Genomic DNA, 21,571 nt, shown 5'->3' with positions numbered 1-21,571 from the left:
CTTTATGTTCAATATTAGACTTGCTATTTGGGTGGAAAATTAAGGAAAACTGTAATATGCTTATATTAAAGCTCTCCTGGCTATAATTTATTCTTTCTCTGGTACTTAGAAGGAACTTGAGAGTCACGAAATTTGGTATAGTTTTGAAAAGCCAGGCTTGAAATCTAACTTCCCCCTTATTGCTGGGACCTTGGGCAAGTGACTTATATTTGGGGCCTCAGTTCCCTCATTTGTAAGATGAACTTAATAAAAGAACCTACCGAAAAGGACTGTTGTGACATTTTGAAAGAACAGATCTGAAATGCCTTAGTGTGGCGTCTGGTATGTAGAAGGAGCAAAATAAATCTGGCCTGTGCGGAAGATGACTAATAATGTTATTTTGTTCTACAATACCTCAAGGCCCTCGTTTGAGGGATTCAGTTTCATTTCCGTCTGAGTATTGGACCCCACGAGGGACCAAGGTCTACATTTGCCCTCACCCCTGTATACTGGAAAATAATTTTCTTTCTGGTGGGCTGAAATGAATGCTCTATCAGTAATAAAGTTCAAGACATTAAAACCTGTGAATAGAGGTCAGTGAACATTTCGGAGTAGGTTGTAGGAACACCCCCAAGTTCACAATGGCAGGTTTCATTCACGGTCATTTTATATATTAAGATCTCCTCTCTTTTGCTTCCACTTCTTACTCATGACTGTATATGGGTATGCATTTTTATGTGAGATTTTTGCATATATTATTTAAATGATGATGGTAAAGTTATGAGAGAGATTTCTTTGTACCTGTTCTATGGATGAGAAAACTGAGGCTCTGAGAAACTTGTGAAGAAGTGGTTGCATTAACTCTGTTTCACGTTTTGTTTTTCTCTCCCCTGTGTCTCCATCTCTCTCTTCATCCGATTCTTCTCCTCACTGTACTTTCTTGGCTTCCTTCGTTTTCACCCTTCATCTTATTCTTCTCCCTTTGTATTTTATTTTATTTTTCCTCATTTTATTTTTCTGTTGTTTTGTCTTTCCTCATTTCTCTTATGTATGACAAAAACAACTTTTAAGAGTTGCTGTCTCTAATGATTTTTGAATTCTATACCCATTTTTAAAGGAGAGAATACATTTTCTTTTAAAGCCGTTAAATTAAGTTGCACTTTGTGGCCAGCAGTTTAACTCGCCACCCCTGCATGTCCATGACTAGCTGACAGGAAAAGTAGTTTGTGATTCTTGTTTAAGAGATGGAGGCAACTCATAGATACATATCTTGAAAATTTTCTTTTTCATTGACAGCCAATTCTACTTATACTAACAGAGTGCTCTGGTTTTAAAAGGCCATCCTATAGTAGCTACCATTTTGATTGCTTTAAATCTGTCTCCTCGGAGTAGAAAACCTACTGTAACCTATTCTGTGAGAGTCCAGTGAATTTAGTTGGACCCTTTTCAAAAGCGACGGGAGGAGGTCAGAGCTCCCTCCCGGGCTCTGGGGCTGGGCAGAGGCTAGGGACAGCTGGCCCCAGCCTGTCTCTGTCTCACTGTCTCGAACCTGCTATCCTGTTGCACTTTGTACCTCTTCACACAAGCACTCAACCCCTTGCCCTTGCTTTTTCCTTTTTATCAGAAGACCATGTAGAATTAACTTTATGAAGATAAGGGAAACTGAAAAGTTAGACCTCCAGAAACAAAAAAAAGCTTGGAATTGAATACTAGACCATATTTTAAAAGTTCCCTTGTCAGGATCCAACAACTTGTGCCTGGCCACCCATCATTCACCTTGACCCACCTTCTCTCGTCCCTTAATGGCTCCCAGTAAGTTAAAAAAATAATTCTGAGCTCTTATGTTATGCAGAGCACTACAACTTCCCCTGACCCTGGTGCCCAGTTCTGAATCTCCTTTTGCTTATCTAAAGAATCATTAATAATTTCTAACTCCAAATCTTTGCTTTCCCCTTTCTCTTAGAGGCCTCACAATGAAAGGGGAAGTAGGCAGATTTTTTCCCACTGAGTTGAATTTCATCCCCCTTCCCTCCCAAAGAAGGCAGACATGGCTTTTATTTTTCCAGTCCTCTTTTACATGTAGAATTAAAGCCAAAACAAATTATGTTAATCTTGGCTTTTTGGTTGAGTAGATTTTGGATGAGTTGAAGTTTACTGTAACTTTAAAAAACGTTTTTCAGTTTGACAGTATCGTCGGGTAACACAGTTTTCATTTTCACAGATTACTTTTCTGAGCCTATTTGCAGACCAAAGCATGACAAATACACAAATAAGTTTCACTTCTTTTCTCTGCATAGGAAACTCTTCATGTTAAGTGGGATTCTTATACACTCAAAGGGATATACTGCATAATTTTATACCTAGTGCCATATAAGTTGGGTTTCTTATTCATCACACACCATATGCAGTGTTATTAATCTTTACTGTAAGTAGAATGACAAGTGAGCAATAAAAGCAGGCCTTAAAAAACTGCCAACAAACATACAGGGGAAAAAAATCCCCTAACAGATGCTTCAGAAAGAAGTGACAGTCAGTGAAATTTGGGTTACATGTATGTTGCATAACTGATGCCCTGGTGTGTACCCTCAATATGGTCCATGGTTTTCACTTCAAATCCTAGCTTGGGCTCCATTCTTTTCTCCGTTTTCCCCTCCATCTCTCTCTTTTCCGTCCTCTCCCATACTTCCCACACCTCTTAACTCCTGTTAAAAACATCTTCTCTGGGTGGGAACTGCTTGCCCCTTTCCTCTTCCTTCCCACTCTTCAGGCAGGTGTTCCATTTGTCTGTATCCGTGGTTCCAAGCACACCCATCATCTGTATCTGTGGTCCCAAGCAGGCCCATCATCTGTATCCATGGTCCCAAGCAGGCCCATCGTCTGTATCCGTGGTCCCAAGCAGGCCCATCATCTGTATCCATGGTCCCAAGCAGGCCCATCATCTGTATCCGTGGTCCCAAGCAGGCCCATCATCTGTATCTGTGGTCCCAAGCGTGCCCATCATCTGTATCCATGGTCCCAAGCAGGCCCATCATCTGTATCCGTGGTCCCAAGCGTGCCCATCATCTGTATCCATGGTCCCAAGCAGGCCCATCATCTGTATCTGTGGTCCCAAGCGTGCCCATCATCTGTATCCATGGTCCCAAGCAGGCCCATCATCTGTATCCGTGGTCCCAAGCACGCCCATCATCTGTATCTGTGGTCCCAAGCATGTCCATCTTCCCTGCGGTGGGTTGAGAATAGCTTTTAAAGTGGTTGGGCCCCACTCACGCTTGATGCTTCCTGTCTCTGTGTCCTCTGCCTTCCTTGCCCATCTGTACAATCCACTGTTGCTCTTGGGGTGGTGGTTTTGGCTATTGTTATTCATGCCTGCTTTGCCAACTGCACGTTGGACTCATTCCTGGGCCTTACCGTGCCGCCGTTTATCCTGGTCCTGGGCTTGGTGCTTTATAGCCCTTGCTTCCTGGCCGCCTGCTGCCTGGAACAACTGTGTTTGGGGTGGACTGATGCTGTTGTTTTCCTTCTGTCACGGTTGCTTATCCATACCCTCCTACGTTAAATGAAAACCCCTCTTTGGATGCATCTTGACTGTTCCATGTGCTGGGCCACAGTGGGCTCTGCCTGCAAAGAAGTTAAGACCTGCGCAAAGGCTGAAGGGCCTTGTAATATTACCATGGGAAGTAGGTTAAAGAATCTTGATTGTGCCTACAGTCTGCTTTCGAACTCTGGAGATGAGCATCATATGTGCACAGTGGTGTAGAACCACACTTAACTGGGGCAGCAAGCCTTGTTGCTTTCTGTTACATCTTGTTAAGAACCAAGAAAGTAAAATTTACAAGTATCCTCAGATACTTTAATGGCAAAGTAAATGCCTTGCATTGATTTGTTATTGTGGCCCATTAGCACAAGCATCATGTATTCTTTTCTTCTAATAAATTGCTTTGCAGCCAGGGTTTTTCTTTTTAAAGTCATTTAAGTGAATGGAATGGATTTGAGAAGTAGAAGTCTAAATTTCCAACTTGCTTGATGCTAAGACTGCAAAGCATTTTGGTGAGAGAGTAAGGGGCAGGATTTGACTTACTAAAACTTGCAGTTAACTTTTCTTTGGTAGTTTCTCTTGACATGACTTTCCTGGTGATTTTTATTTTTTTTCTAATTTTTAATTTATTATTATTATTTTTAACATCTTTATTGGAGTATAATTGCTTTACAATGGTGTGTTAGTTTCTGCTGTACAACAAAGCGAATCAGCTATACGTATACATATATTCCCATATACCCTCCCTCTTGTGTCTCCCTCCCACCCTCCTATCCCACCTCTCTTGGTGGACACAAAGCACCGAGCTGATCTCCCTGTGCTATGCAGCTGCTTCCCACTAGCTATCTATTTTACATTTGGTAGTGTATATATGTCCATGCCACTCTCTCACTTCATCCCAACTTACCCTTCCTCCCACCCCATGTCCTCCAGTCCATTCTCTTATGTCTGCGTCTTTATTCCTGTCCTGCCCCTAGGTTCTTCAGAACCATTTTTTTCCCCCTTAGATTCCATATATATGTGTTAGCATACGGTATTTGTTTTTCTCTTTCTGACTTACTTCACTCTGTATGACAGACTCTAGGTCCATCCACTTCACTACAAATAACTCAATTTCATTCCTTTTTATGGCTGAATAATATTCCATTGTATATATGTGCCACATCTTCTTTATCCATTCATCTGTTGATGGACACTTAGGTTGTTGACATGTCCTGGCTATTGTAAATAGAGCTGCAGTGAACATTGTGGTACATGACTCTTTTTGAATTATGATTTTCTCAGGGTGTGTGCCCAGTAGTGGGATTGCTGGGTCGTATGGTAGTTCTATTTTTAGTTTTTTGAGGAACCTCCATACTGTTCTCCATAGTGACTGTATCAATTTACATTCCTACCAACAGTGCAAGAGGGTTCCCTTTTCTCCATACCCTCTCCAGCATTTATTGTTTGTAGATATTTATTTTATTATTTTTTTGCGGTACGCGGGCCTCTCACTGTTGTGGCCTCTCCCGTTGTGGAGCACAGGCTCTGGACGCACAGGCTCAGCGGCCATGGCTCACGGGCCCAGCCGCTCCGTGGCATGTGGGATCTTCCCTGACCGGGGCACGAACCCGTGTCCCCTACATTGGCAGGTGGACTCTCAACCACTGCACCACCAGGGAAGCCCTGTTTGTAGATATTTTGATGATGGCCGTTCTGACTGGTGTGAGGTGATAACCTCTTTGTAGTTTTGATTTGCATTTCTCTAATGATTAGTGATGTTGAGCATCCTTTCATGTGTTTGTTGGCAATCTGTATAATTTCTTTGGAGAAATGTCTATTTAGGTCTTCTGCCCATTTTTGGATTGGGTTGTTTGTTATTTTGTTATTGAGCTGCATGAGCTGCTTGTAAATTTTGGAGATTAATCCTCTGTCAGTTGCTTCATCTGCAAATATTTTCTCCCATTCTGAGGGCTTTCTTTTTGTCTTGTTTATGGTTTCCTTTGCTGTGCAAAAGCTTTTAAGTTTCATTAGGTCCCATTTGTTTATTTTTGTTTTTATTTCCATTCCTCTCAGAGGTGGGTCAAAAAGGATCTTGCTGTGATTTATGTCATAGAGTGTTCTGCCTATGTTTTCCTCTAAGAGTTTTATAGTGTCTGGCCTTACATTTAGGTCTTTAATCCATTTTGAGTTTATTTTTGTGTGTGGTGTTAGGAAGTGTTCTAGTTTCCTTCTTTTACCTGTAGCTGTCCAGTTTTCCACCATCTGGTGCTTTTTAAATATTTAGTATTGTCATCAATGGTTACTTTCCTGGGGCATGAGAAGTTTTGTTCAGTGTTATCCATCCTGCTAGATGCCCTTGAGCAAGAAATTTAACTTCTCTTTCCCTGCCCATAAGATTTTAATTATTATAATTTTTCCCCACTTTTTTTTTATAGGGATGTCATGATGCTTTGGAGTAGAGTTCATGCGTCAATACAAAGTACAGTATAATGGATTTTTATTATTTTCTTTAAAGTCAATCTTTGCTCACTAATTTTTAATTAGGATAGTGGTGCATTGAAGATGTTTAAGCTCGTGAGTCATTTTTCCTAATAAGATAATAGGCATATTCCTTTTGCTTTTGTTTTATTTAAAATTTTTTTACTTTCTATTGCAGTATAGTTGATTTACAGTGTTGTGTTAGTTTCAGGTGAACAGCAAAGTGATTCAGTTATATGTATGCATATATCTATTCTTTTTTAGATTCTTTTCCCATATGGGTTATTAAAGTGTTGAGTAGAGTTTCCCGTGCTGTGCAGTAGGTCCTCGTGTATTCCTTTTGTTTTTACTTTGGCAAATGAGGAACAAGCAGTTCTGTCAAGAATGGAAAGTACTGTACAGTGTCCAGAAAATGAAAACCCCTGAGTTAATGTAGTCAGTAAAATATGTAGGCACACTACTATGTTCAGAACACCAAAAAATTCCATGAACAGTGAGGCAGCACAGCCGCGAGAATGGCCCTGGGCTCTGATCTTGAAGTTGTGTCACATTAGCTCTGTGCTGCCGGGTAAGTCATGAGGTATTTTCTCATTTGTAAAATGAGTCATTTCAGTTTGCCAGCCCCGGAGTTCCCTTGTGTTCTGTCATCTTAAAACCAAGTATCCACTTCCCTGCCCTTCCCTGCTTGCTCCTCCCGCCCGTGTCAGGTCTTGGACTTGGCCCCTGCAAGGGAGCTGATGCAGACCTCTGTGAGCTGAGTCTCTGTGGCACTAAAGTTTCTGATGAAGAAACTCCAGCTCCTGACAATAAGGCCCTCAACTTGTTTTGTTTTTGTATTCTGTATCATGTATAAATTATTTCTGGCTAAAGCGTCTAGAAGTTTAAATGATCACTCTGAGTTAGTTGCTTGGACTTCTTTTTATGAATTGTCCTAGCTGTTTTGCGTAGCCTGGTGGTTGTAAGTCTTTGGAGTTAGAGATGAACTTTCTGTGTTTGGTTTTTAATCCCCCTTGGGTCTAAGAATTTTGATGCTGTGAGTTGTCTGAAATACATGTTGAAGATAGGAGCAGCTTTAAATTTAACGTATCTTTATCCTATTTTATATGATGGAATACATGGAAAAGTTTACTGGGATTGGGATATCATATAAGAAATTATAAGTTAAATTACTTTTTTTGGAAGTTTTGAATTTTATTTTAATTATTTTATACAGCAGGTTCTTATTAGTTATCTATTTTATACACATTAGTGTATAAATGCCAATCCCAATCTCCCAATTCATCACACCCCACCCCACCCCAGAACTAATAAGCCTTGAAATGTTCCTAAAAATACTCTGTAGTCACTAGTCCCACAAAATGAGTTTGTTCTCCCGTTTGTCAGTGAATATGAGCCTCTAGTCTCATTTACCCTTCTGAAGAGTCACAGTGATATGCCAAAAGATTTTCTGCTTTTCCTCCACTTCATCTTCCTTCTCGACAATGTAATAATATAATTTTAAAGCAATCTTTTTAGCACATTTTCTCATCCAGAGAGGTTCATGCAATAATTTAAGTTTTCACACATTCATTCTATACTTACTGAACATCTGCAGTGTGTGAAGTCCAGTACCCACGTAGGGAAGCTCCACTGTTTATATATATATATTTCTTTTGCGGTATGCGGTCCTCTCACTGTTGTGGCCTCTCCCGTTGCGGAGCACAGGCTCCAGACGCGCAGGCTCAGCGGCCACGGCTCACGGGCCCAGGCGCTCCGCGGCACGTGGGATCTTCGGGCATGAACCCGTGTCCCCCGCATCGGCAGGCGGACTCTCAACCACTGCGCCACCAGGGAAGCCCTGTTCTGGCTGTTTTGAAGCCAGTGCGGGCAGCGTGTTGAATGGTGAACAGCGCTAGCCTCTGACTGCTTGGCTTTTCATCCTGCTCCACGGCGTGTGTCTTTGGCCAGTCTTTACCTTCTCTCTATGCTGGTTTCCTCCTCTATGAAACAGGGAAGTTAACTCTATCTCCCAGGGTTGCTGAGTGTTAAATGAATTAATACATGGAAAGGACTTAATATGGTGCCTGACACATGATAATCCTTATTGTTTATTATTATATTACTATCATTCATTAATAGTAGTAATGGTACTGTTGAAAGTGGTAGGTGGTATTTCTTGCCATCATGATTCTTGCAGTTTCATGGGAAGTTGAGAGTTCTATTATAAGGAATATGTATTAAGTATAAATTCTGTTTGGAATACAGGTTTTTTTTTTAACATATATTTCTTTTTAATTTAAAAAAATTTTATACAATGTGTTTTTTTTTTTACATCTTTATTGGAGTATAATTGCTGTACAATGGTGTGTTAGTTTCTGCTTTATAACAAAGTGAATCAGTTATACATATGTCCCCATATCTCTTCCCTCTTGCGTCTCCCTCCCTCCCACCCTCCCTATCCCACCCCTCCAGGCGGTCACAAAGCACTGAGCTGATCTCCCTGTGCTATGCGGCTGCTTCCCACTAGCTATCTACCTTACGTTTGGTAGTGTATATGTGTCCATGCCTCTCTCTCGCTTTGGAATACAGTTTTTCACCACAAATGGCAAATGAGATTTTTCTCTATAAATATTATATTTAATAGAATTAGGTTAGATAATAACCTACTTTGATACATAGTTCATCCTTAATTATTTTGGATATTTCAGTTTATAATAGCAAGTATCTGAAGATGCTCATTGTAAACATATGGACAAAAAAAAATCTAGATAATAGAGTTTCCTGAAACAATGGCTTTCTACTGATGAGGTGTAAGTTAATATGCATGTGCTTTTAAAATTATTGCTGGTATGACTGTGGTGGATGGAGAGCACAGGGCAGCTGGGAAGACTGCAAAGATTTTAGAGGGAGAGCAAGGTGTTAATTGGCAGAGATGATGAAGAGAGGCCTAGCAGCTGAGGAGTGGAGTGTTTTGGAAATTTGAGGAAGAAACGAGCAGATTATATGCAAGGCAAAGGAGGCTAGTTGTCCTGCAGCTTTTCCTCTCAGCTGTGGCAATGGGAGAAAAGGACAGACACCAGGAAGGGTGACATTTTCTAGAAGGGATTATGTTTGATTCTTCTTGATTCTTTACTCATGGCTGTGAGTGGCCTACTCATGTCCAAGGGACACTGCCTTTAAAATTTAGGGAACTGAAATATAATGGAAACTTGCTTCGGGGAAAGAATTCTCCCATTTGAATTGTGTGCGCTGTGATCCAGGCCAAGATGATGGAGTGTGATGTTGGGCGGGGTAGGTAGCCTGCTTCCTTGGCTATTAATGTGATTCTCAGCTTTGATAAATGGACGCTTTGTGATTTCCTTTCCATGGAGTGTCAGAAAACTTACTTTCAGTAGAAGTAGTCTTCTCAAGGTGGGGACCAGTAGAAAACTTACAAAAAAACACAACAATTGATTCAAAACTGTAATTCTCAGAATTATCTACTGGGCAGCAGGTGGGTACCACGAGACTGTTTGTCTATGGCACTGTATCCCAGAGATCGACACACTGTATACCACATTTGTGATGCCACATAAGGGCCACTTTAAATTTGGACTGTCTTCCAGTTTCTGGGCTTAAAAGCAATCTGACATTTATAGAAAATTTTCTAGTTTAATTCTCACAGTTACTCTAAGCAGAAGTCACAGTATCTTCCTTTTTTATGCATAAGGAAAATGAGGCATAGAAGGTAAAATATTTATTTTAGGTCATGTACCTAGAAGATTTGGGAGCCAGACTTGAAATCCATGTCTTCTGATTCTAAATCCTCTTTTTTTTTTTTTTTTGTACTTGACACCCCTTATATTTCTCTCTACTTCATCCCAATTCTGTCCGTCTTTCTGTCTTTCTTTGGGGGGGGGGGTTTAGTGTTGAGCAGTGTTGGTGTTTTTGATCCTCTGCTGTAGACAGTTGAGTCCATTGTACTTTACCTCCCTTATTGCTACCTGGAAGGCTCCTCTCCTGTTTCAGTCATTTCACTTCCTTTGTCTTTGACGCCCTCTTGCACTCCTCTTCTCCTGGTCACGCCCTGCTTCTCACAACCAGCCAAGCACACATTCCGATGTGGCGTTATGTCCCTAGATGTGCAGGAGCCCTTGCAGAGTTGTCAGTGGTGTTTGTAAGTGTGTGTGGTTGATTTTCATACATGGTGGTTCTATGTTATAAAACTCATTTCTCTTTTTTACGGTTCTCACCTAACACTGTATTTTTAAGTTATATCTACTGTGGTATCAGTTCTTACTCCTGCATAGTATTCTGTAACATTCACCTACTATATTTTACTTTTCCATTCCCTAGTGTATACCTCCATGCCTTCAACTCCCATTACTACAGTGTTGCCGTCAACGTTTCCAAACATGTATCTTTAAGACGAGTGATCAGATAGGGCTTAAACATACTTAATTTCACTAATTACTGCCATATTTTTATTTTTTCCATAATGGCTCTACAAGTTTAAACATGCAGCAGCTGCATGTCAAATTTTCCCTTGTTCCAAATCACTGCAAAACCTTGATATTATTCTCCTTTCTCATTCTACACCATTCTGATAGATATGAAGTAATAGGTTGTTGTTCTGATGTGTATTTCCTTGATTTCCAGTGAGTTTTAACCTCTCTCCTACTCTCTCTCCCTCATTATACTATCCTTTGCCTTTTTATGGAAACTCATGCTCATTAACTCTTCTTGGACTGTTGAAATATCGTTCTAACTGGCGTCTCTGCCTCTCATTCCCCAGTGCCCCTTGCTCAGCACTACCAGATTCATCCCCCTAAATGTGTCACATGGATCTTCTACCCCAGATCCCTTAATGGCTTTACATCCTCTGTGTATGAGGTCAGCTCTTCTTCTGTGAATTGCCCGCCCCCATCTGGCCTCACCACCACGGTGTGGTTGGTCCATGGTGTTTTCTTAGTCTCGGCTCCTACAGTCCCCCATGACCCCTGACACATGGTAGGGTCTCTTCACTGTGCATCACTCCACGTGGAATGCCCTCCCACATCTGTCCGGGATCCTCATTTTGTTTCTCAGTTTTCATTAAAATTTTGTTTGCACATAGCTTAAACAGTCAGATTGACCAACACAGCTGGGTAAGAAGCAGCAGCAAGTCTTTGCTTGTTTTCTTCACCCTGTTTTTCTGCCCTCTGAGGAACTACTCTCTTTGTTTCCCTTAGTGTTAGCCCTTACCTGCCGACTTCCCAGTGTGTAATACAGGATTGAGCCCTTTTCCTCTCCACACCCCTCTGCCTGCCCCCACCAAACCCACAGCTTTGCTGTCTCTCCAGTGTAGTTGTGTCAGCTTTGGTTCAATCCATATTAAGTGTTTACGTAATTAAACCTTTGGAGACACGACTCAAATCTGTGCTGTGCTCAGCGTTTACTCTTCCTTTCTTATAAATTTTGTCTGATTGTTTGTTTACCGAGTTTTGAATATTCTTATCATTGCTCCAATCCCCGAGTTGTCTGATTCTCCCCTCTGTGCGTTTAGATTCCTGGGGTGTTGTGTCAGATCCTTCTTCTTGGGGCTATGGTGCTGCCCTGCCTCGTGCACAGCTCCGGTCCTGGGGCCCCATAGCTGTCAGTTCTTTCCTCTCTCTTGAGCCCTCTATTCCCTTATCTCATGGTTCCTCCTCCTTTGTTTACCTCCTTCTTTGCTGTGCATCTCCTCCTTCCTGAGAAGGGTCCTTGTAGGAGATGTAAATTTTTGACACCTAACATACCTTTACTTTTATATTTCATTGACATTGTGGTTCGGTCTGGAATTCAGGGTTGGACATGATTTTCCTTTGGGATTTTGAAGGCATTCCTCCACTCCAGCTTCTGTTTGGATGCCGTCATGATTCCCAGTACTTTTGTTGATGACCTTTCCTCCCCCCGCCCCCTTGCTTTCTCTCTGTCTCTCTCTCTCTCTCTGGAGTCTTGTAGAAGTGTCTTCCTGTTGCAAGTGTTCTGAATTTCTCAATGATGTGCCTCTGTGTGATCGGTTTTCATCAAATCTTGCAGTTTCTATCATTTGCAGCTGGTTTTATAGTTGTGTCAACTTTTAAACCCTTGTTTTAGGGAAATTTCTTGTTTCAAATGCAGACATCCCTTGTTATCCAAATTGATTCATTTACTGAGTTCACATAGCAAGCAACCAGAGCGGAACGTGTCAGAGGATCCAGGAATAGTGTTTCCTCCAGAGAGTACTACCTCAAAATTTATTTTCATTATCTATTCAGTTCAGGCAACCAGAGTTTGGGGAGCAGGACGGTTGTGTTTGTTTGATGCCGTCCTCATCTCCATTTTCTGTTTTCTCTTTAACTCCCATATTCCCACGTTGCACATCCTGGACTTCAATTCCAATTTTCTTCAATTCCAGTTATTGTTTTACTCCTCCTTTGTGTTCAGTTCTGCTTTCTGAAAGAGCATGTCGTCATCATCTTCCCATCCTTTTATTTCATTTTTTTACTGTCACATTTTTAATTTCTAAAAATCACTTGTTCTTATAGTAATCCTTTGTTAATGATGTCCTCTTGTTTTTTGAATGCATTTATAATCACTGTAATCTCTGGTTGGAGCACTCAGCAGCTTCCTGTAAGCTCTGTACTGGAATGTGGGCTTCTCAGCAGAGTCACCTCCCTGGGCTACTACTTGTGGAGCCCCAAATGGCAGGGAATATCTGTAGGCTTGATTCTAGGACCAATTAGGTTCTCAAAGAAAGAGCTTCCAGACTCCTGCCTACAGGTATAGGCCAGGCAGCCATTTGCAACCTGACTGGGAAGAAAACTGGACATGACACCTCAGCAGTCTGCTCCCCCCGTACTCTGTCCTCCGTGTGATTCCCTCACTCACACGGTGTCCCTGGACTCCCAGTAGAAGCCCCATGTTTTCCTCTATCCCGAGAGTGAACCACCGGTCTTCTAGGATTGGGGAGGGCGCTCATCTGTGTTCAATAAGGTAGGGCATCTGGAGATCTAAATAATTCTTAGAGGGATTCTCGGCCAGTTTCCCTTGATATAGCTGAATGTTACCCCCTTTTCTAGAGTCAAGTGGAGCTGACAGCCTCCCAGATCCTGGAAGGTTTTGTCGGGTAAGTGAGATTGCTTCTCAGTTTTCCTCACAATTGGCTCATCTTCATTCAGCTTTCTAGGGTCTGCTAAATCATTTACCTTTCTTCCATCTGCTTTTTGCCTTTCCAGAAATTTTTTTTCGCTGTGATTGACTCATCTCACGTTCTATGCCAAAAGAAAAATCTATTACCTCTCATTTTATTTGAGTAGAGGAGAGAGTGAAAGTCAATGTGTATGACCAGTCTGCTCTTAATCCCAGTCATATTCTTGTTGGCCATTTTTGTTTCCCTTTCTGTCAATCATGTATCCATATGTTTTAGCAGATTTTTCTGTTGAGTCTCTTGTCTTTTTCTTTGTAGAATTTCTTTAGATATTGTAGTGTTAATTCCTAATTGAATTTGTATCCTTATGTTAACAACTTGGGCCACATGATAAAGCTCTACTCTCAAAATTTTGGTTTTCTAAAATGTGAAATTAGATGCTCATATTGCTGGATTCTAAATGTGTCATTGTTGTGTGGGATTCCCAAAATGTAAGTACTGCAGTGATTTAATGCCTTAAAGTTTCTTGCTTTTAAATTACAGTCATTGAAAGAACACCTATTACGTAGTATATGATTTGTATAAGTTGCCTTAGTTGGAAATTGTAGACACCCAGATTGGCAGGGACTGACTGTACCAAAATCTCTGTTCTTTCCTTCTTCTGTGACAATAGAATTTTTAGTTGTGTGCGTGGCTGCCCAGAAGAAAGGTGACTGACATTTTCTAGCCTCTGAATGTGGCCAAGTAATTTCCAGCCAGTAAGAACTTACTGTAAGTGGCTGCTACGAACCCACCTGTAAAGTCACCTAGTGCATTCCCTTTACCTCACATCTTCCTCCCTTCTTCCTTTCTGTGTGTGACATGTGACGCAATGGCAGGAGGTCTAACTGTAGGATTAAACTCATGAGAGGGGGTCTGACTCTAGGAATGGTGATGCCGTGAGCTAGAATGTGCATGGTTCTGTAAGACTTGGGGGAGCAGAACTTCCATACCAGCCCTTGACTCTGCATTCTGAATGCTACAGATAGAAATTGCAGTCATGTCTAAGCCACTGTCCTTTTAAGTTTGCTGACATTTGCAGCTAAACCCAATCTTAACTGATATACCACCTCAAACTTGCTTAATCAAAAACAGGTTTATGGTTTATTGGCTTACGGAATGGGTCCATCCAAGAGGTGAAGCTGCTTTTAAGTCCTGCCCCATGCAGCAGTTTAAATTATGTCATTAGTGCTCACTTTCTCTATTCACTTTTCAGGTTTGTCGCTTCTGCTTGCTTTATTCTCAGACGGTTCAAGTGTGGTAACTGCATGGCTGCTGGTTGCCTCTATCATAAAGACATTTATATTCTCAGAGAAAGAGCAAGCACTTCTTCTGATAACTTAACAGTTGTTCCTGTCACCTGTTCTCTAAACCAGTCAGAGGTGACCCTGGGGGAGAATGCTCAGATCAGTTAGGCCAGGGTCACATGCCCATTCCTGGGCTCTAGGCGGAGGGACATCCGTACCCAGACACACGGACTAAGCAGAATTTCTCTAGGATGAAGCAGGGCTGGTTCCGAGAAGATGCTGGGAAGATAAATATTATATATGTCTACTTGTGTTATGGATAATTAATCTTCATATTGCTGTGATTTAAAAAATATGTAAATTTCTTGCTTTTTCTGTTTTTCAGTAGTCCTTTACAAAGAATGCAATGAATGTTAAAATGAATGATTTTATTCATTAGGTAAATCGATGACAGTAAAGAAATAATAAATGAAATGAATGATGTAGTAAGGAGGTACAAAGTATTCTTTGCCTATATAGAATACAGTAGTAAGATGATCAGATGAAAATATCTGTGGTAAAAAAAATCATAATAATGTTTTTCTAAATAGAGGTCATTTCTATTAGTGATAATTAAGCATTCCTTATTAGAGTGGTTACAGTATATCTGAGCAGACTGCCTCAACTGTAGTCAAGAAACAACCTTGTATGGTTCAATTCCAATTTGTAATCTTTGCAAGTAACTCTTCTTTTTCTCCTGTGAGGCTCTCGAAAGGCCCCACGCAGTGTCACAGCTGACCCCAGTTTCTTTTTATCAGGTGGAAAAGCAAATCTCTAAGAGCCCCTCAAAATGAAACGGAATATGTTGTTTCTTTTGGAAAACAAATGGAAAAGTATAATTTTTAAAACATGTTTTAAGACTACAGGTGTTGTAGCTTGTGAACAAACTAAATACTTCTATAAACTTTTTTTAATGGCTTTACTGAGGTGTGATACACACAAAAAACTGCATGTATTTAATGTATATAATTTGATGAGTTTGAACATCTGTACATTCATAATACTGTCATCATAATCAAGGGTAGTAAACATATCCATTGTCTCCCAAGAGTTTGTCTCTTCGTTATATTTTTTAATGGTTAAGAACACTTAAAATGAGATGTACCCTCTTAACATTTTTTATTTTCTTTTTCTTTTTGGCTGTGTTGGGTCTTCGTTGCTGTGCGCAGGCTTTCTTTAGATGCGGCAGCAGGGGCTACTCTTTGCTACGGTGTGCGGGCTTCTCATTGCGGTGGTTTCTCTTGTTGTGGAGCACAGGCTCTAGGCGCATGGGCTCAGTAGTTGTGGCATGTGGGCTCAGTAGTTGTGGCTCGCAGTCTCAGTAGTTGTGGCACATGGGCTTAGTTGCTCCGTGGCATGTGGCATCTTCCCGGACCAGGGATTGAACCTGGGTCCCCTGCATTGGCAGGTGGATTTTTAACCACTGCCCCACCAGGGAATTCACTTAACATATTTTTAAGTGCACAGCACGATGTTGTTAACTATAGGTACTATGTTGCACATCAGATCTCTAGAACTTGCTCATCTTGTATTACTGTAACTTTATATCCATTGAACAATAACTCGCCTTCCATAAACTTAAAAAAAACCTTAGCCTCGCATAGAAGGGTAGTCAGGCATTTTTAAAAATAAACTTTATTTTTGAAAAACTTCAGATTTACAGAAAAAAAAATGTGATGATAGTACAGAGAGTTCTCATACACCCACGCGCAGTTTCCCCTGTTACAAACACTTTACATTTCTATGGTATGTTTATTACAATGAGTGAATCAATATGGATACATTATTGTAAGTTCATACCTGATTCCCATCTTTGCAGTTTTTGTCTACTGTCCTTTTCCTGTTCTAGGATCCCATCCAGCACCCCACACTACACTTTGGGGTCATGCCTCTTTGGCCTCTCGCGGCTGTGGCAGTTTGTCAGACGTTCCTTATATTTGATGACTTTGACAGTTTGCAGAGTACTGGTCAAATATTTTGTAGAGTGAGTCTCAATTGGTATTTGTCTGATGTCCTTCTCATGGTTAGTCTGGGGTTATACCTCTTTAAGAGGAGGATCACAGAGCTAAAGTGCCATTGTCATGACATCAGATCAACAGTATACGCTGTCAGAATGATTTATCACTGTCGATGCTGACCTTGGTTACCTGGCTGAGATAGGGTTGGTCAGGTTTCTACACTGTAAAGTTATCCTCTTTCTTTCTTTCCTTACCGTTACTTCTTGGAAGGAAGTCGCCCTGTGTTCCCTACACTTGAAGAGTGGGGAGTTGTGCGCTTCCTCCTTGACGGTGAAGTGTACACAAAGATTATTTGGACTACTTCAACTCATGAGATGTGTCTGTTGTCCCTTATTTATCTATCTGTCTATTTTTATCTATCTATCTAAGCACATATTAATATAGACTCATGGTTATTTTATACTTTTGGGTTATAATCTAATACTACTTAATTTATTTTTATTTTTTTTTTGTGGTACGTGGGCCTCTCACTGTTGTGGCCTCTCCCGTTGCGGAGCACAGGCTCCGGCCGCGCCGGCTCAGCGGCCATGGCTCATGGGCCTCGCCGCTCCGCGGCATGTGGGATCTTCCTAGACCGGGGCACGAACCCATGTCCCCTGCATCGGCAGGCGGACTCTCAATCACTGCGCCACCAGGGAAGCCCCTAATACTACTTAATTTTGTTACTCAGATTGTTGTAGTGTTGGCATTGGGGACTCTTTTAGTTGGTCCTTGTATCCCTTTGACAAACCCCCTTATTGTGTTTTTTTGTGGTTCGTTTGTTTTAGCCGTGCAGCACAGCTTGTGGGACCTTAAGTTCCGTGAAAGCGTGGAGTCCTAACCACTGGACGGCCAGGGAATTCCCTGTGTTTTTTTTGTCTTTTCTTCCCTTTACCCTTGCCTTTCCCTCTCCCTCCTTTTCTTCCTTACTTTCTGTCGCTACAGATGCTACATACTCATTTTATATATCTCCTGCCTCAGTCCTAGAATCAGACATTTCTCCAAGGAGACCTGGTTCCTGTTATTAGAGAATGATACTAGAAACCAAGATCTGGGTACACGGTGTGCTTGTTGCTGCCGGGGCGTTTTTATTATCCCATTTTACAGATGTAAAGTTGGAGGTCCCAAATAAAAATGGTGGCAACGGAAGAGGGTAGAAGTAGTTGTGGTCACATTGTGGAATAAGAGGCCTTGTTTCTGGGTCGTTTTTCTTCCATTCCTCTGCAGTTGGGAACGAATAGGTTTTTCTCTCTCACTGTTGTTTTTGTGAGGTGGTTTATTTTCCTGGGCCCTCTCATGAGTCATTTATCTAAGGGCAAAGTGTAAGAGGGTTTTTATTAATGTTCTGACTGGAGGAGTTATTCATTTATTGACCACATCATTTTTTTTTTCTTTTTGCAGTTTGCCAAAAAGGCATAAAATGAAATATGATCTGCTCAGGAGTATTGTTTATTGTTTCTGACAATAAGACTAGAATCCTTACAGGATTATCGGGAAACATGGAACCCTTTAGGAGTGTTTAATGGATGTAAGGCTCTCTCACTCGCTTCTTTCAACGTAAACAGCAGTTGCTCTGAGGACTTGCCTAATGTATTATAACTAGATCCATAGTCCAATTTTTACATTTCAGTCTTTATTGAAAACATAAATATTATCTGGAGTAGAGAAATGCCAACCTTCCTCAAGGAACGCTTACTTAGAGAAAAATTTAAGCCCACTTCGTCTGTCTTTGTACAGCACATACTACTTTTGTCCCTTTTCGTTAATTAATTAATCAGTGCTCTTTAGAAATGGGAGAGTGGTAGCTTTAACTGGTTGTCCTGTCCAGGGACCAAGATGCTTCTGTAATCTGGATTTACTGTATTTTAGTAAAATATCAAGAAACACTGAAGCCATTATGGAAGTAGAGCGTGTACACACAGTCATGCACACACAGAGGTTAATTTCCATTTTTCCATGAGGCCTTCTGTGTGTCTGTTAGGAAGTTGGAGTGAGTTCTTTTGTCTCAGTTTCCTTACTGCTGTGTTAGCCCGGACAGAATGGCCCTCCATCAGGCCACAATGAATTATCCTGTCCTTGTCCTCCTTCCACAGACCCATATTTAGTCATCACTAAACATATTCTGTTCGTTCTGTTCTTTTGAAGCATGTGAATGGATTAATTTTTTTTTTTTTTTTTTTTGCGATACGCGGGCCTGTCACTGTTGTGGCCTCTCCCGTTGCGGGGCTCCGGACACGGAAGCTCAGCGGCCATGGCTCCTGGGCCCAGCCGCTCCGCGGCATATGGGATCTTCCCGGACCGGGGCACGAACCCGTGTCCCCTGCATCAGCAGGCGGACTCTCAACCACTGCGCCACCAGGGAAGCCCAGAATGCATTAATTTTTGATGTTTGAAATGGTTTAATTTGTCAAAGGATGAGGTTCTTAATTTTATTTTCCTTCTGGCCATTAGGGGACTAATTAGAAAAGCTTGAGCAGTGCTAGACCCCCATTTCATACAATCTTTCACATTTACAGAGTTAATGAAAAAATAATATTTCACAAAGGGAATCTCAGTTTAACCTTGTGGAGAGGCTCTTCAGTCAGTTAGTCGGACGTTGCTTATCATGCATGGAATCTTATTTATACTTTTCTTCTTCTTTTTTTTTTTTGTATTTGGATGATCTTGAGAAAGATCCTGATGAGTCTTTGCTGCTTTCTTGACACTCTGATTCCTGTTTTACACAGTTTCTCCCTACTTTGTTGTGTCTCCTGGAATATCTGGGTACTAGAAAGTCCCAGCCCATAGAGAGCATTGTGCTGTCTCAGTTTTAATTTGTGCCTCAGTTAATGCTTTTCTCATGTTCATTTAAGTGCTTTATGAGTTTCTGTTCTCTGAAGCATAGATCTTAACTGTTTGATTGAATGACATGTTGCAAATATTTAATGTTTCATATTTATGAGGTCCTTCTGAATTATTTTATTACTCTTTTGGACATACCTATCAGGTCTTAATTGATGTTAAGACTTCGCAATCCATTAAGGTCTCTTCAGTCAGTTCAAACTCAGGCTGTAGCTAGGATCCCTGTAGCCCTAACTCCTGCAGTGTTCAACATAGCTGAATCAAAACAGAGATCCTGTTCTGGGTTTGCTTCTTTTTTAGCAGTCTTTAGGACCCTCTGACCTTTTGATTTCATTGTTACAGTAAAAAGCATGGAATATTGCCTGGCCCTGGGAGATGCTCCCAGGTCAGATCCATTTTCAGGATTGGGTCCTTATGCTGTTAATTGCACATGAGATCTTATCTATTAAGAATCAGCCAGTAGATAATCTCATTCTAAATATTTAAGTAAATTATTAATAAATCATATACATTCCGGAAAATAGTAGTAGCAAACACTCATATACTGTAGCACTTATTTAGCATATACACGCTTTATATGAAGGAGGTACTACGTCATAATCTTTATTTTGCAGATGATGAAATTATGGCGCAGGTAATTTATATACTTTGAATACATTCACACAGTAACAAGGCAAGATTGGACCAAGGCATTCTGACTCCAGAGACTGCCATAAAAGCTTGACTGTCCTGCCCTGAGGTCTACCCCTTTCTTGGGGATGGGGGCAGCTGGGGAGAGAGAGGTGTGTGTGTGTGTGTGTGTGTGTGTGTGTGTGTGTGTGTGTGTGTGTGTGTGTGTGTGTGTGTGTGTGTGTGTGTGTGTGTGTGTGTGTGTGTGTGTGTGTGTGTGTGTGTGTAATTCAGAGGCCTGGGGAATTTTATTGCCATATCTTTGATGTTGGATTCCTTTTTCATGAAGTTGAGCCATGGGTGTTGGTGATTTTGATAATGAGTTTTAGGAAATCACAGTTCCTGAGATCACTGGAACTGCTGGAGTTCCTGCCTCCCCACTCATCAACATTTTAGCCCCATTTACACAATGCTTGCATTTGAGAAGAAGCCAGCATTTTAACATGAATGGTCAAGGTCAGTTACATTTGATAAATATTTATCAGTCATCTCCTGTGCACTGTGTTCACAGGATATGTCCTTGCACTGGGTGGGACAAGGCAAGCCTTACCCTTACATAAAATACATCCATCATAAATACTCAGGTGAGTAACTGCATTGCAAGGCATATGAATGGTACAAGGTATTCTGGGGGTTCAGAGATGGTAAAGAATTAGGACGTAATTTCTTTGAGGAAGTTGCTTTCGAGCTGAGTTGTGAGATGGGATTTTTGTCAGAGATATTTGGGGTGGAGGGAACCAGGTGATCAGTGGCGCTCAGGAGGAAGGGTGTGCGCGAGTAGTCGCGTGTGGTTGTTGGGTCCCATGTGTACAAGGTGGGGAATAATTCTGTGGTTTGGGGTCATGATGTGAATTTTATTTAATGTGTACGAGGTGGGGAATAATTCTGTGGTTTGGGGTCATGATGTGAATTTTATTTAATGTGTACGAGGTGGGGAATAATTCTGTGGTTTGGGGTCATGATGTGAATTCCATTTAATGGCACTCTGGATGATTGTTGCGGCAGTGAGAATGGAAGAGGAGGGATCAATTTGAGAGTCATTCTCAGGACCCCTAAGACTTGACAACTAATAAAATGGAAAAGATCTGGGAGGAGGAAGGGGGGTTCAGGATGGTGTCAGGCTTTTAAGTCAAGCAGACTTGAGAGGGTGGATGGAGATCAGAAGAGCTGGTTTTCATTTTAGCCTGCTTGCTGAGGCAAGGATTATTTCGATATTCGGTATAAACATGTTTTGACCACCTCAGCTGTTGAAAACCTGAGTCATACGACCTAATATTGTTTAAAGGGAGAGGGGACAGGTCCCTAAAGGCGTTGTGGAGAAAATACCTCTTAATAACAACAGGTTTGTTATGTAGCACATTCGCTGTTTCTGCATGAGGTATTCTAAGAGTCTCTTGTTCAGTCTTAAGTGGCTTGAAAATGAGGGAGAGAAGCTGTAGGCATACTGGCGTTGGCACTGAGTTTATAGTACTGGAGTCACTTCATTCCTGAGACTGTTCTCGGCTTGATGGAAGCTCCAGAGGTCTAGAGGTCTCTGGAATCCTGTGTCCCAGTCTAGGACTGTGCTGTTCAGTGCAGCCACTTGGAGCGTCAGTGCTTTTTTCAGGAGTGGTGGGCGGTCTGCACGCACAGCCCTGTGTCTCGTGCGCAGGCTGCG

The 21,571-nt window shown here is 41.4% G+C and overlaps 1 protein-coding gene across 6 annotated transcripts in view; it reads left to right on the top strand.

Annotated features, from left to right (window-relative positions):
- The window catches only part of KLF12 (KLF transcription factor 12), a 450,478-nt gene that overhangs the window by 67,870 nt on the left and 361,037 nt on the right, over window positions 1–21,571 (top strand). Inside the window, exon 1 of one of the 6 annotated variants that reach the window (XM_082859604.1) lies at window positions 5,939–5,975. The exons of the other annotated variants lie outside the window; for them this stretch is intronic. The gene's annotated coding sequence lies outside the window, so the exon portion shown is untranslated. Of the gene's footprint in view, window positions 1–5,938; window positions 5,976–21,571 lie in introns of those variants that run through there. 6 annotated transcript variants of the gene reach the window in all.

This window comes from Leucopleurus acutus (assembly GCF_964270905.1).
Source record: "Leucopleurus acutus genome assembly, chromosome: 18".
NCBI lineage: Eukaryota > Metazoa > Chordata > Mammalia > Artiodactyla > Delphinidae > Leucopleurus > Leucopleurus acutus.
Note: the sequence above shows the minus strand (reverse complement) of the source record. Positions and strands in the feature narration are given on the sequence as shown.